Raw genomic sequence first — 14,182 nt, forward strand, 5'->3', positions numbered from 1 at the left:
ATCAGTCATCTATTCTCAAGGCCCCGTTTCTCCAATAGGGAAGAGTTTCTAATTCCATGATCATCATTTTCTGAATCTTTTCAGTTTTCCTCAATCTGTCTTGAAATATAGTGCCCAGAACTGGACACATCACTCACTATAGAGTTTGACCAAAATAGAATGATTAGTACTTGTCATCTGGAAATTATACTTCTTTGATGCAATCTAAAATTGCATTTGTCATCTTTGCAATCACATCACTTGGCTTATATTCCACTTGCAATCACTTACTGTTCCAGTATCTTCTTCATAAGTACCATTAGCAAATCAGGTATTCTCCATTCTATACCTGTACCTTAGTCTTTCTGTTTTATTAGTGAAGAATTTTGCACTTGTCATTTTAAATTTTCACTCTATTACCTTCAGCCTATTTTCCTAACTTAGTATGTTTTGAATTTCATTTCTATTGTATATAAGCTATCTCACCCAATTTTCTATCATCTGCAAAGTGATAAGCATTCCCTCCACCACTGCATCCAAATAATCAATTAAAACACTGAAAAATAGAGGGCTGAGGACTGATCCATGCAGTATCCTTCCTCCAATGTGATAAGAAACCACTGACAAGCAGCCCTTGAGTATGATTTTCAAGCCAGCTATGAATCTAACTAATGCCATCCAGCCCATACCTAATAGCTTTTTAATCACTAGGTCATGGAGTCCTTTGTCAAATGTTTTCTGCAGTCTACAGCATAGCTTTTCTGCACTTATAGCTTGTCTACAGTATTCCCACAGTCTGTGAAGGAAGTTACCCAATCAAAAAATGATATAAAATTAATCTGGCCAGATTTGTTCTTGACAAAAGCATGATGATGTCTAGCAATTACTGAATTGTTTTCAAGATCCTTACAGGTCAATCTTTTTATGAACTGCTATAGAATCTTCACAGGTATTGCTATCAGGCTGACTGCTCTATACTTTCTTGGAGTTTTTTTTCCCTATTTTTGAAGACAGGAACATTTGTCTTCTTTCAATCATCTGGCACTTCAGTTGTCCAGAGTGTCTCAAAAACTAAAACACAAGACTTCATCAAGACCATTAGCTAGTTCCTTCAGTACTCTAAGATGCAATTAATCTGGTCCTGGACATTTAAATGGGTTTTCCATGATATGTTTCTATCAGTCCTTTCATCCTGCTCTTCACAATTTGCTGTGGAACACATTGATTTTTGCTGGAGGAAACTGGACCAAAATAGGAGCCAAGTAGCTCTGCATTTTCTTGTTTACCTTCTTCACTGAGCAGCTGGTATACTGATCTTTTATTTTCCTTTGTTAATATAGTATGGTCTTAGATCAGAAAACTCTCCCCTTTGAATTTTTAAAACAAGTTACAGTTATCTGATCCAAGGTTTACATTAAACTTTGAATGTTAATAACAGTGATTTATTGGAATTTTTCAGTATCTCCTTCTGACATCCATTTCCCATTTTAATTTCCTTTGCTTTTTTGTCATGCAAAGAAACCTGTGATATTTACAGTTGTGAACATAGCTGGATTCAGATTTCATACCTCAGTAACCTTTCAGACATGCCCTCTATTTTTCTATTTGAACTAGAAACCTCAGTCTGGCTATTCAGAGATTCTGCATAAACTGGGACTGCACAGGGCTGAGTTTGATCTGTTCTATCTCTGTCTTCACCAACCCATCTCTGCGTTCAACTAAATATTTACTTTTGGTCCTATTTTATAAGAAAGGAAAAAAACTATTATTCCTCTGTTTTTAAACATTTCTAGAATCAGAAATATAAATCTGCAACTGTATGACCTTCAAATAACCTACAGGTAGTCCTCATTTAGCTACAGTTGGGACCGGCAACTTGGTTGTTAAGTGTAGCAGTCACTAAATGAAACCACAACTCTGCTTATGATCTTACTTCAGCTTTCCTTTACTTTACAGACCTGCGAAGGTTGTAAATGTGAGGATTGGTTGTAAAGTTACTTTTTCATCAGTGTCATAACTGTGAATGGTCACTAAGTGAGGCAGTTGCTAAATGAAGACTACCTGTATTTCCTCACAAAAAGATTAAGACATGTTGAAAAGCAGAGTGACATCAGAACTATAGCTACTGATTATAGTCCAATAAACCTAGCAGAGGTGAAGGTGTAGCTCTAAACAAAACTTGCTCAAGCTTGAAAAAGGAAAAGCTAAAAACTGCTTGCCTACTGAACCTGAAATATTTCACTAAACAGTGGAAATTATAAACTTTTAAAATTTTAATAAACCTAGGAAAGATTATAGAAACGACAATAAAAATAACTATACAGAAGAAGCGAGAGCACGATAATAAAAGATCTCTCTGCAATCAGTATCATCAAACCATATCCATATAAATTTGATAAATAAATAAATAAATTTGTTTTTTTTTAAAAAACGGTAAATTTTGAAAAAAAATTGCACAGAATGTTTTTTGCAAAATCACACACACAAAAAACCTTCAAAGGCTGTATGAAAGGCAGTACTTTTCAAATGGTATTCTTAACTGCTTGTTTACTAAGGCAGAAAGCTCCTCTGAAATGTCTTGTTTGATGCTGATTTCAGTCTTCTCATGCAATGTACAACAGTGGGGGTTCAATGATCACTTTCTAGAATACTTTTGAGTAAACTCAGGTCCAAGAAATTCCAGCTGTACCTTGTGCAAAGCGGTAATATCTGTTGTGCCCCAGAATCTCTTACAACAGGCAGGATTAGGTTGCAGATGTATAAAAATTCATTGATAATTAAAAATGACAGACGGCCATCCAGTTTTATGCAACATTTTCAAACAAGGAAGCATTGAGTACATTATTCTGTTCTGACCTGGCCAATCCTTGGATTGGAGAAGACCAGAAAATCCCAGGCTTATAGGTGAGACTAAGTAAAAAAACAAAACCCAACCCAAATTTTGAATTAGACAATGGCAAATTACTTCTGTATTGCTGCTAAGAAAACTACATGGACATGTCTGTACAGTCAACAGAAACTGAGTTTGACTTGACGGAGCATTTCAGTGCCTAGCCAACCATGCCTGTGCTCAGAAGCTCAAATGTTGCATCTGGTTAGCACTCACATAGAAAACCACCAGGGAATTCAGATCTACAAGCCAGACAGAGTAATTAAAAAAGGAAAAGAAAAAAAAATAGAACCTGGAGAAAGGCAATTGCCTTTGTAATATTTTCAAGAACTAGGCAATGTCCATCAAGAATTAAGCTTGACTCAGGTTTGTCAATGATACATTCTACAGCTCAGATTAAAGATTATGTGACACAAGTTTGATATGAGATATTGTTATAAATGTATGAACATTCTCAAAATTTTTCATTTAATATCTATATATTACATTAATTACAATTTCTTTTCTTTAATCAGTAGGCTCTAAATAACAAAAGATAGTGGGATTTTTTCACAAATTGAAGTGTACATAGAAGTTTGTTGTTGTTTATTCGTTTAGTCGCTTCTGACTCTTCGTGACTTCATGGACCAACCCACGCCACAGCTTCCTGTCGGTCATCAACACCCCCAGCTCCCCCAGGGACGGGTCCGTCACCTCTAGAATATCATCCATCCACCTTGCCCTTGGTAGGCCCCTCTTCCTTTTGCCTTCCACTCTCCCTAACATCAGCACCTTCTCCAGGGTATCCTGTCTTCTCATTATGTGGCCAAGGTATTTCAGTTTTGCCTTTAATATCGTTCCCTCAAGTGAGCAGTCTGGCTTTCTTTCCTGGAGTATGGACTGGTTTGATCTTCTTGCAGTACAAGGCACTCTCAGCATTTTCCTCCAACACCACAGTTCAAAAGCATCGATCTTCCTTCTCTCAGCCTTCCTTATGGTCCAGCTCTCACAGCCATATGTTACTACGGGGAACACCATTGCTTTAACTATGCGGACCTTTGATGTCAGTGTGATGTCTCTGCTCTTAACTATTTTATCGAGATTTGTCATTGCTCTTCTCCCAAGGATTAAGCATCTTCTGATTTCCTGACTGCAGTCAGCTTCCGCAGTAATCTTTGCACCTAGAAATACAAAGTCTTTCACTGCTTCTACATTTTCTCCCTCTATTTGCCAGTTATCAATCAAGCTGGTGGCCATAATCTTGGTTTTTTTGAGGTTTAGCTACAAGCCAGCTTTTGCACTTTCTTCTTTCACCTTCATCATAAGGCTCCTCAGTTCCTCTTCGCTTTCAGCCATCAAAGTGGTATCATCTGCATATCTGAGATTGTTAATGTTTCTTCCAGTGATTTTAACTCCAGCCTTGGATTCCTCAAGCCGAGCATGTCGCATGATGTGTTCTGCATACAAGTTGAATAGGTAGGGTGAGAGTATACAGCCCTGCCGTACTCCTTTCCCAATCTTAAACCAGTCCGTTGTTCTGTGGTCTGTTCTTACTGTTGCTACTTGGTCGTTATACAGATTCTTCAGGAGGCAGACAAGATGACTTGGTATCCCCATACCACTAACAACTTGCCACAATTTGTTATGGTCCACACAGTCAAAGGCTTTAGAATAGTCAATAAAACAGAAATAGATGTTTTTCTGAAACTCCCTGGCTTTTTCCATTATCCAGCGGATATTGGCAATTTGGTCCCTAGTTCCTCTGCCTTTTCTAAACCCAGCTTGTACATCTGGCAATTCTCGCGCCATGAATTGCTGAAGTCTACCTTGCAGGATCTTGAGCATTACCTTACTGGCATGTGAAATGAGTGCCACTGTTCGATAGTTTGAACATTCTTTAGTGTTCCCCCTTTTTGGTATGGGGATATAAGTTGATTTTTTCCAATCTGATGGCCATTCTTGTGTTTTCCAAATTTGCTGGCATATAGCATACATTACCCTGACAGCATCATCTTGCAAGATTTTGAACAGTTCAGCTGGGATGCCGTCGTCTCCTGCTGCCTTGTTATTAGCAATGCTTCTTAAGGCCCATTCAACCTCACTCTTCAGGATGTCTGGCTCTAGCAAACCGACCACACCATCAAAGCTATCCCCAATATTGTTACCTTCCTATACAGGTCTTCCATATATTCTTGCCACCTTTTCTTGATCTCTTCTTCTTCTGTTAGGTCCTTGCCATCTTTATTTTTGATCATACCCATTTTTGCCAGGAATTTACCTCCAATGATTCTAATTTTCTGGAAGAGGTCTCTTGTCCTTCCTATTCTATTGTCTTCTTCCACTTCCACGCATTGCTTGTTTAAAAATAATTCCTTATCTCTTCTGGCTAACCTCTGGAATTTTGCATTTAATTGGGCGTATCTCCCCCTATCGCTCTTGCCTTTTGCTTTCCTTCTTTCTTGGGCTACTTCTAGTGTCTCAGCAGACAGCCATTTTGCCTTCTTGGTTTTCTCTTTCTTTGGGATGTATTTTGTTGCCGCCTCTTGAACAATGTTGCGAACTTCTGTCCAGAGTTCTTCCGGGACCCTATCTACTAAGTCCAGTCCCTTGAATCTATTCTTCACCTCCACTGCATATTCCTTAGGAATATTAGTGAGCTCATTATCTAGCTGATCTGTGGGTCTTCTCTAATCTCTTTAGTCTGATCCTAAATTGTGCAATAAGAAGTCCGTGATCGGAACTACAGTCAGCTCCAGGTCTTGTTTTTACCGACTGTATAGATGTCCGCCACCTTTGGCTGCAAAGGATGTAGTCCATCTGATTTCAGTGTTGTCCATCTGGTGAAGTCCATGTATAAAGCCGTCTCTTAGGTTGTTGGAAGGGAGTGTTTGTGATGCAGAGTGAATTGTCTTGGCAAAATTCTATCAGCCTATGTCCTGCTTCGTTTTGTTCTCCCAGGCCATGCTTACCTGTAATTCCAGGTGTCATTTGACTGCCCACCTTAGCATTCCAGTCTCCCGTGATGAAAATAACATCTCTTTTAGGCATGTTGTCCAGTAGGTGCTGCAGATCCTCATAGAACTGCTCTACTTCAGCATCTGTGGTTGGGGCGTATATTTGGATCACTGTGATGCTAGATGGCTTGTCCTGAATTCGAATTGAGATCATTCTATCGTTTTTTGGATTGTATCCAAGCACTGCTTTAGCCACTTGACTATTAATTATGAAGGCTACTCCCTTTCTTCTGTGGTCCTCTTGTCCACAGTAGTAGATCTGGTGGTCATTTGATGTGAAGTGGCCCATTCCAGTCCATTTCAGTCCACTGACGCCCAAAATGTTGATCTTTAATCTTGACATCTCACCAATAACCACATCCAATTTTTCCCTGGCTCATAGATCTTACATTCCAGGTCCCAATGGTGTGTTGATCCTTAGAACATCGGATTCTCCGTTCACCCCCAGCACCATCGGCCGCTAGCCGTCCTTTCGGCTTTGAGCTAGCTGCGTCATCACGTCTGGGGCTAGTTGAACTCATCCTCTGTTCCTCCCCAGTAGCATTTTGACCATCTTCCGACCTGGGGGTCTCATCTTCCGATGGTATACTGACATATCTCTGGTTGTACTGATCCATTTAGTTTTCACGGCAAGAATACTGGGGTGGGTTGCCATTACCTTCCCCAGGGATCGCATTTAGTCTGACCTCTCTGTCATGACCTTCCCGTCTTGGGTGGCCCTTCACGGTTTAGCTCATGGCATCATTGAGGTGCTCAAGCTCCAGCACCACGACAAGGTAACGATCCTTTGCTAAAGACATAGAAGTTTACCATTCCTTAATTAAGATTCCTAGGGACTAGTCCAGAAACCTGCAATAATGTCTAAATACAGCCACTTAGCTATCCTTAGTTTAAATTATTTTGACTGTTTGAATCTCCTTTTAATAAATCTCATGTTTATTTGAAGTATAATTTTTTTGCCCACTGGAAATGCCGAATCTAACAATTTAAAAAAAGCAGTAAAACAAAATTTGTAATAAGATCTAGCAAAAAGCTATCAATATAAACTTCTGAAAAAATGTTTTAACTTGTCTCTAAAATGACACAGAAATGATATACAATAAAAACTACAGGCAGGGCCTCATTTCTTTCTCACATATTTTTATTTCATTGATGGTACAGGACCTCTTAAGAATTAAACATTTATATCTACTTGTTAAGTTTTTTTTTGTTTTGCATTTCATACCTGGTGTGGGAATAATCAAATCTATTTTACTGATCAATTAATGGGATTAAATGATCAATAAAAAATGAGGCAGATTTTCATTTAGCATTGATTCTGTACTGAGAGGAAAATAGTGACTTCAAATGGTTTGAAAAACAGCTTTGATTTGACTGTCTAAACTACCACTCCTGTTATGGATTTGTCCAGACATTAATATCTGCATGTGAGGCCCTCCTGAGGATGCTCTCACTTTCAGAGGCGCACTAGTGAGGAATACACATCCTCAGGAGATGTGTTCAGTCATCACTCCCAGCCTTTTGAACAGCAGACAAAATGTATCTCTTTCATCAGGACTTTGTTAATCAACAATTGTTTTAGCACTAGGTTTTAATCTGTTGTATTTATATTTTAATTAGAAGTCGCCTTGAGGAGTCAACTGTATGGAAAAGGGGGATACAAATCAAATTCATTAATTAATAGAATTATATACACATATCATACAAAGAGCATCCTGAAATCCAACAGAACTTGTTGGAGTGAGAGAACATTAAAAAAAATGAAGAAAACAAATCACAAACATAATACAGCAGTCTCTGTTACAAACGACACCTTGCAGGAAGAGAAATAATGTGGATCTAAGACTAATGTCAAGTGGCCCTTTACATACTTTCAAAATCCCTATGGAAAAAAATCAGTTCAGATGTCTGATAAGAGCTACTGTATGTCTCCCCTACATGAAGCTTGTTGTCTGGGAGAAGTAAAAGAGAAGACCAGAAACAGAGATAAAATGAAATATGACAAAGGAGGACTATCTGTCCCTATTCTGCTTCTAGCTATACCTCCTGCTTGTTTCATTCTAGGGAAATATGGCTTTTGACAGAAAAAAACGTTCTTTCTCCACTTAATATACTGATTAATTTACTTGACTTTTCTGGAAACCTAGGAAATTCTAGAACAATTATCTTGTGTTAGAAACATGGGCAAAAATCTGAGGGACAATGGTTTACTTGATAGAAATTTGGGGCTCAAGAGGACCTTGAACTACTGAATTTATTCTGACATTGCTATTAACCACTTCTACTAACCAAATGGAACTTTTATGCTATATGAGTTTTGAACTGCACAAATATTTTGGAACTACAAACATTGTGTCTAATGGCTATACTTTAAATAAAGACTTGTCGTAGTCCCTAATGCATTCCCTTTACACCGTTTGCTGGGTAATGCTGTAGTAAATGTAGGCTTTTATGAAATAGTAGCCCAATTTCTTGCTACAAAGAGCCAGGATAAGCGCTGCTAACACATTGTCAATGAAGACCCACACAGTTTCAAACACATAAGCTTTTCAATTATTAGCTTGTGTGCCGTCAGGACAAAATAGGTAAGGAAAGAAAGGTCATTATTTGAAGTAAATGCTTTCTCACAGCCTAACAATAAGAAAACGTATTTCCAATTACTTTCCATTCACTTTCTCTGAGGTTGTAAGATGCATGTGAGATAAAAAAAAATAATGCCTTACTTGTAGCTGTTGAGTTGTTGATGCACCAAGTGTCACAGCACAAGTAAGTATTTTAGCCATATTTGGGAATCATTATCACAGGGTACAGGATGCCAAGGGCATTTCAATACCAGTCCTCTTTGTCATCAAACAAACTGTACCTTCCTGGACATAAGTTGCAATATCAATTTTAATCAGCTTCTCAAGAGATGTACAGTAATTGTTTTCTGTTTCAGAACTGAGTGAGAAGTTGAAAATGGCACATACAAACCTAGAAGATACTCAATATCATCTTTAAAAAACCATGTTTGTCTCTTAAGCTGCATTAAAAGTTTTTATACATAAGTATACATATATTGTATATCTCAAGATTGCTCTCACTCTGGAGATACTCAATAATTATATTTCTTCTACTTCCTTTTCAATTGCTCAGTTTCATGATGTATGTGGTATGCCTTGGTCTATACCAGTGGTTTTTGTCCTTTCATTCAGCATAGAAAGAAAATCCAATCTTGAAGGAGTCATACTAATTTTTAAAATGAGTAAGACATGTTTACATTTTTTGCAAGTCAGGCTGCTAAATAGTTATTTCAGTTACAGACCAGTCTTGAAGCCAACATGAGCTTAGATTGTTATTTATACAAAACATGCAGCAGCATTCCAAAGTAACAGTAATAAAACTATGTTGAATTGGTCAACTGTTGACACATATAGTAGTAATTACACAAAAACTAGTCACTTTCTCCAAAACAAATGCATCCTGATCTGGTAAGATAAAAAATATACATTAGATGAGAATCTCCATAAAACAGAATGTATAACAATCCATGTCCCTCTGTCTCATATCACATGGGTAAACAGATTCAAGAAATGATATTGCAATTTTCCGCAAAAGATACCACATTATAATGTGCCAATGTAAAATCTTTTCTTTTGCTGATAGTATTGACCTCATAAAGTACTCAGAGGAGTAAACCCTGGTCTAAAGTCAAGTGAAAGAGCATCATATTCCAATCACCTAAAGTTCAGTATCCTGTAGTTGTTTAAAACCAATTTACTCTTATCAAAGCTCTAAAGCCAGAAAAGGAAGGTAAATCTGTAAGACTGAATGCATTGTTTTGGGTTTGAACTCCAAAAAACACTTTGAACATGCATGAGCATGAATGTAACACCAGTCCACAATGCCTTAGAGCAGCCATGCCTTTCCTTGGGATTGCATCACCAGCTGCTGAGTGAAATAGTTATAGTGTTCAAAGGGACTGGTCTCCAATCATCCTGCATTTAAATTGGATGCATCTCTAAGAAAAAGGCTGACTCAAACAGTGATGCTTGAGAACTTTTTCTAGTCCTTGCATCAAAAGTCAAACATTCACATCGGTCCTTGAGGCCAAACTTGCAATATGGCAGGCATTGGGTGGAAACAAACAAACAGTAAGATCCAAAGGGAGCTAGTAGGCCAAATGCTTGGTGCCTAGGACCAGGTTCCATCGGCCCCCTCCCCAGCCTATACACAGACCTGTCTCAACTGTTCCATTTCAGTGTGGCATCCAACACCCATCTTGTTTTCCCCAAAACAAGAAATCACTCTTCTGATTTCATTTTTGCTCCTCTTTTTAAAAGACCCACTAGCACTAACCTTTTGTTTTTTAAAAACTCTCCCCCCCTTTAATTAGTCTTTTTTTTGGGGGGGGTGCCTTTGTGTGAGTCTTGACTCCTGGCAACTGCCTGGACTAGTCCCTGTAGTTTTCTTGGCAAGGTTTTTCAGAAGTGGTTTGCCATTGCCTGCTTCTTCGGGCTGAGAGTGACTGGTCCAAGGTCACCCAGTTGGTTCCATGCTTAATGCAGGAATAGAACTCACAGTCTCCCAGTTTCTAGCCCAGTGCCTTAACCTCTACACCAAACTGGCTCCCTAGACTTCTAATAACTATTCCCAAAACTGAATTGTGTGCCAATATATTATTTCCTATTCTATTTTATCCCTTCTCATTTCCTATTATGAAATAGATTCTCAGTTGGATTAGTACATGTTGTTGATATAATATTTATTTAGCAATGTACTAAGCATAAGCTTGAGAGTAATGGATCTGATCCCTATCTTCTCTGGTAGCAGTGTAGGTAATGAAGGCTGGCAAGTCCCAGGCCCAAGCAGTTATCCATCTCTTCCAAAAGTCACTACAGCTTCCAGTTCCTCCAAAAGCATCTAGTCCTGGAAAGCCAGGGATTCTGAACTCATGACAATCTAGTAGCTCAGGAGAGCAGCAGATAGCAATGTGAGATGTTGTGTTGTTATGGGCTGAGGTATCACCAGACTGGAAGGGCTAGTTGTCCTGAGTTTGCTCGGGAAGAGGTACCCTGGGGCCCTGGGGCTGCTTTGGATTCTGCAGGTAAGGAAATGTTCAATGTTGAATGAGAATTTGTATTCAGTAATTGCAATGAAGTCAATGGCAAACAGAGTTATAATTTTCATTTACACGTGGCTATGATTTCCTAGGATTAAACAATTCATTCCCAAAGGAGTGTGGGGTTTTCTGTAACTTTTTTTTCTTTCTAAAATGTGAACACCACAGTTAGCATAACATGGCTCAAAAACTATGTGCCATTTAACTTTAACAAGGCACAAATCTTCAATAATTAATTTAATAATGTGGTAGCAATTTGCCACCACTTTTTTCTGAGATGTTATTTGGATTTCTCAGCCCAGTCTACAGCTCTGTGACAGTAGGTGGCAGTACCTCATTGACCATGGCTGATCTTGAGAAAGTTAATTAAATTCATATGTACATAAACCTAATTAACAGCAGAAAATGCAGCAGTATTAACAAGAAAATGCAAATTCAAAATTAATAATAATTATAATAAAAATAGTGGGGAAAAGGACTGGAAAAGTATGTTATAAAAGGAACACTAAAACATTCAACCATGTTGCTCAAAAGTATTCTTCCTTGTCCCTTTGCTAAAAAGAAAATAAGCTATTTAAACATTTACAAGTATTGTAACATGTATTAACAACCCATTGCTACAAAAGAGATGTGGATTCACAATAATTCTTTTAGCCAATTCCCATGCCAAAAAAGATAAGATAGGACCTGATTAGTATTTGGGAGACCACCACTTTAGAATGAGCTGGGAACTTGAAAAAACAGCCCAGAAAAATTGCTTCCATATTGTTCTCAAGAAAACAACATGGATGTATCATCAGTTATCAGGTATCAAACTTGACTTGAGTGAGACTTTTCCTTAATCAAGTTAACAACAAAGCAAAAAACTGCAGTTTCACATTTGAGACAACATAGAATTAATTTAAAAAACGGAAAGAAATCTTGAGTACAGATTCTTTCCTCTCCCCTACTCCCCATATTTACTGTAAAAATATTGGCATTGTTGAAACATCTACATCTCCACAGTATGAGAGAGAAGACTGCAATTTCTAACTTCAGTTCATTTTTCCATTTGGTAACACGAAATTCCATTTGGTGGGGTTTAGGGGACAAAATGCGTGCCTTAAGCAGTCACTGCACTCTTTAAAAATCCCCCTCCCACCCAAAAAAACCTCAAGTTAGGCAGTTCCCTTTTTGAAAAGATTAAAGCATGAAGATTAAGGAACCTATTTTGCCTCTTCAAAACTCTTAAAACATCCAAAAATTTCAGTCATACCTAGGCTGACCATACGTCCCGTTTTGAACGGGACAGTCCTGTTTTTTTTAACATTTCCAGACCGTTCTGTCCTTTTAATATAAATGTCCATTTTGTCCTGTTTTCTTAAAAACCTTACTTAAAAATTTGAAAGTTCCCACGAACCTGTCAGAATGCAGTCTGACTTTGAGTGGAAGGAGGGGGAGCTCGGCAGAAATGGCGGGGAAAAAAGCTGCAGAGCTCAACCCAGCGGGAAACCTAAAAAGGAAAAAAACAGGATCAGCTGATAGGCGGTGATCAAAGGGCGAGCTGATTGACTCCTGCCTTGAAACGGCAGAAAGAACGTAAAAACACACCCAGAGGAGGAACGGCTTTTCGGGGACAACCGTTCACTAGACTCTCCAGCCCAGCCTTGCCTCTCGCAAATGAAGGAATATGAAGATTCCCAGCCTGAGAAAACCGGGGAAGTTCCTGCCTGCCAATCCAGCCCGTTGCCCAGCCCTGCCCCATTTTGCCATCCCAATGTCCCGTTTTTGTCTCAAGGAAGTATGGTCAGCCTAGCCATACCCACTACAGTGATGTCACAACATGCAGCTCCTAGTGTGAGAGCTATTTTCCCAGACTGATAAGGGAACTAGCAGTCATTAAAATGATAAGATGCAGATTGTCCCACCTTTATAGTACCAAGTCTCCATCTTACTTTCACACTCTATCATAATTGCTCCAGGAAGCAGGAAAAGACTTTGCTGCCAAAATATGGTATATGCTGGAGATTCATTTGAAAGAAATGCACTACTTCCAGATGGGAATTTCAGGAGGAAAGTCCTGACACCTCCACCAAAAAAGATCACCCAATCTTGCTCTACACCAGTGTTTTTCGAACTTGGCAACTTGAAGATGGACTTCAATTCCCAGAATTCCATGCTGGCTGTGGAATTCTGGGAGTTGAAGTCCATGCATCTTCAAGTTGCTGAGTTTGAAAAACACTGCTCTACAATCTAGAGTCTATAGCAAGTCTATGGCTGCCTCCCATGGGGCCTAACACGAGGGTCCTTACTGCCCAAATTCTTCCCACCTACTGCTCACCAGTGGACAGATTGGCATGTTTTAGAGCAATCCTTTGTGCCAAGGGAGAAAGGACAAAGCATAACCTTCCGTAAGATGGTAGCATAGCATAAAACAGCAGACTGGCAGGCTGTTTGGGAGTGCTCTTCATACTGGAAGAGGGGTGGGGGGTGTTTTTGAGGGGCTAGACACTAGAAGCAGTGGAAATGAGGATATGCCCTCAGTCTTGTTGCTTCTGACATTCTGGGGAACAAGTAGCTGGTACTGTAGGAGACAAGCAGCTCAATTTACACATAACCTGAGCAAAAACCTTTATATGTCCACCAATTTCCTTCCCCTCCTTTGTCATATAGCTGGAAAAGACCAAAAATGTCACCATAAAGGTAAATGGCATGGGTCCAGGTTACCTGAGGGACCGTCACATCCCCATGATATCGACACGTCCCACCCAATCATGCAGAGAGGACATGTTATGGACCCCGCTTGTAAGAGAATTTTGCTTGGCGGGGTCCAGGAAGAGGGCCTTCTCTGCAGTGGCTCATGCCCTTTGGAACATTCTGTCGCCAGAGGTGAGGCAGGCCCCTTCACTCCCAACCTTCCAGAAGAACCTAAAGACTTGGCTCTGCTGCCTTGCTTGGGGCAGGAAGGGGAGTAGTTATTCCTGGGGGTGGCTGGTGCCTTAGAGCTCTCCTTACTGAATTCAATCTTTTATGGCCACTTGGATTTTATATTTATTTTTACTTTTATATTTATATCTGGTAATTATATTTCAGATGTTATTTATGGTTATTGTTTAATGTGCCAGTTTTACTGTAAATCACCCAGAGTCCCTCTCTTCGGGGGAGATGGGTGGTGGCAAAATTTGAAAAAATTAATAAATAAACAAACAATCAATTATATTCAATTACACTGCCCAGAAT

The 14,182-nt window shown here is 39.1% G+C and overlaps 1 protein-coding gene across 3 annotated transcripts in view; it reads right to left on the reverse strand.

Moving 5' to 3' along the window:
* The window catches only part of AKAP7 (A-kinase anchoring protein 7), an 87,439-nt gene that overhangs the window by 44,021 nt on the left and 29,236 nt on the right, over positions 1 to 14,182 (reverse strand). The window lies entirely within an intron of this gene.

This window comes from Candoia aspera, chromosome 1, assembly GCF_035149785.1.
Source record: "Candoia aspera isolate rCanAsp1 chromosome 1, rCanAsp1.hap2, whole genome shotgun sequence".
In the NCBI taxonomy this organism is placed as follows: domain Eukaryota; kingdom Metazoa; phylum Chordata; class Lepidosauria; order Squamata; family Boidae; genus Candoia; species Candoia aspera.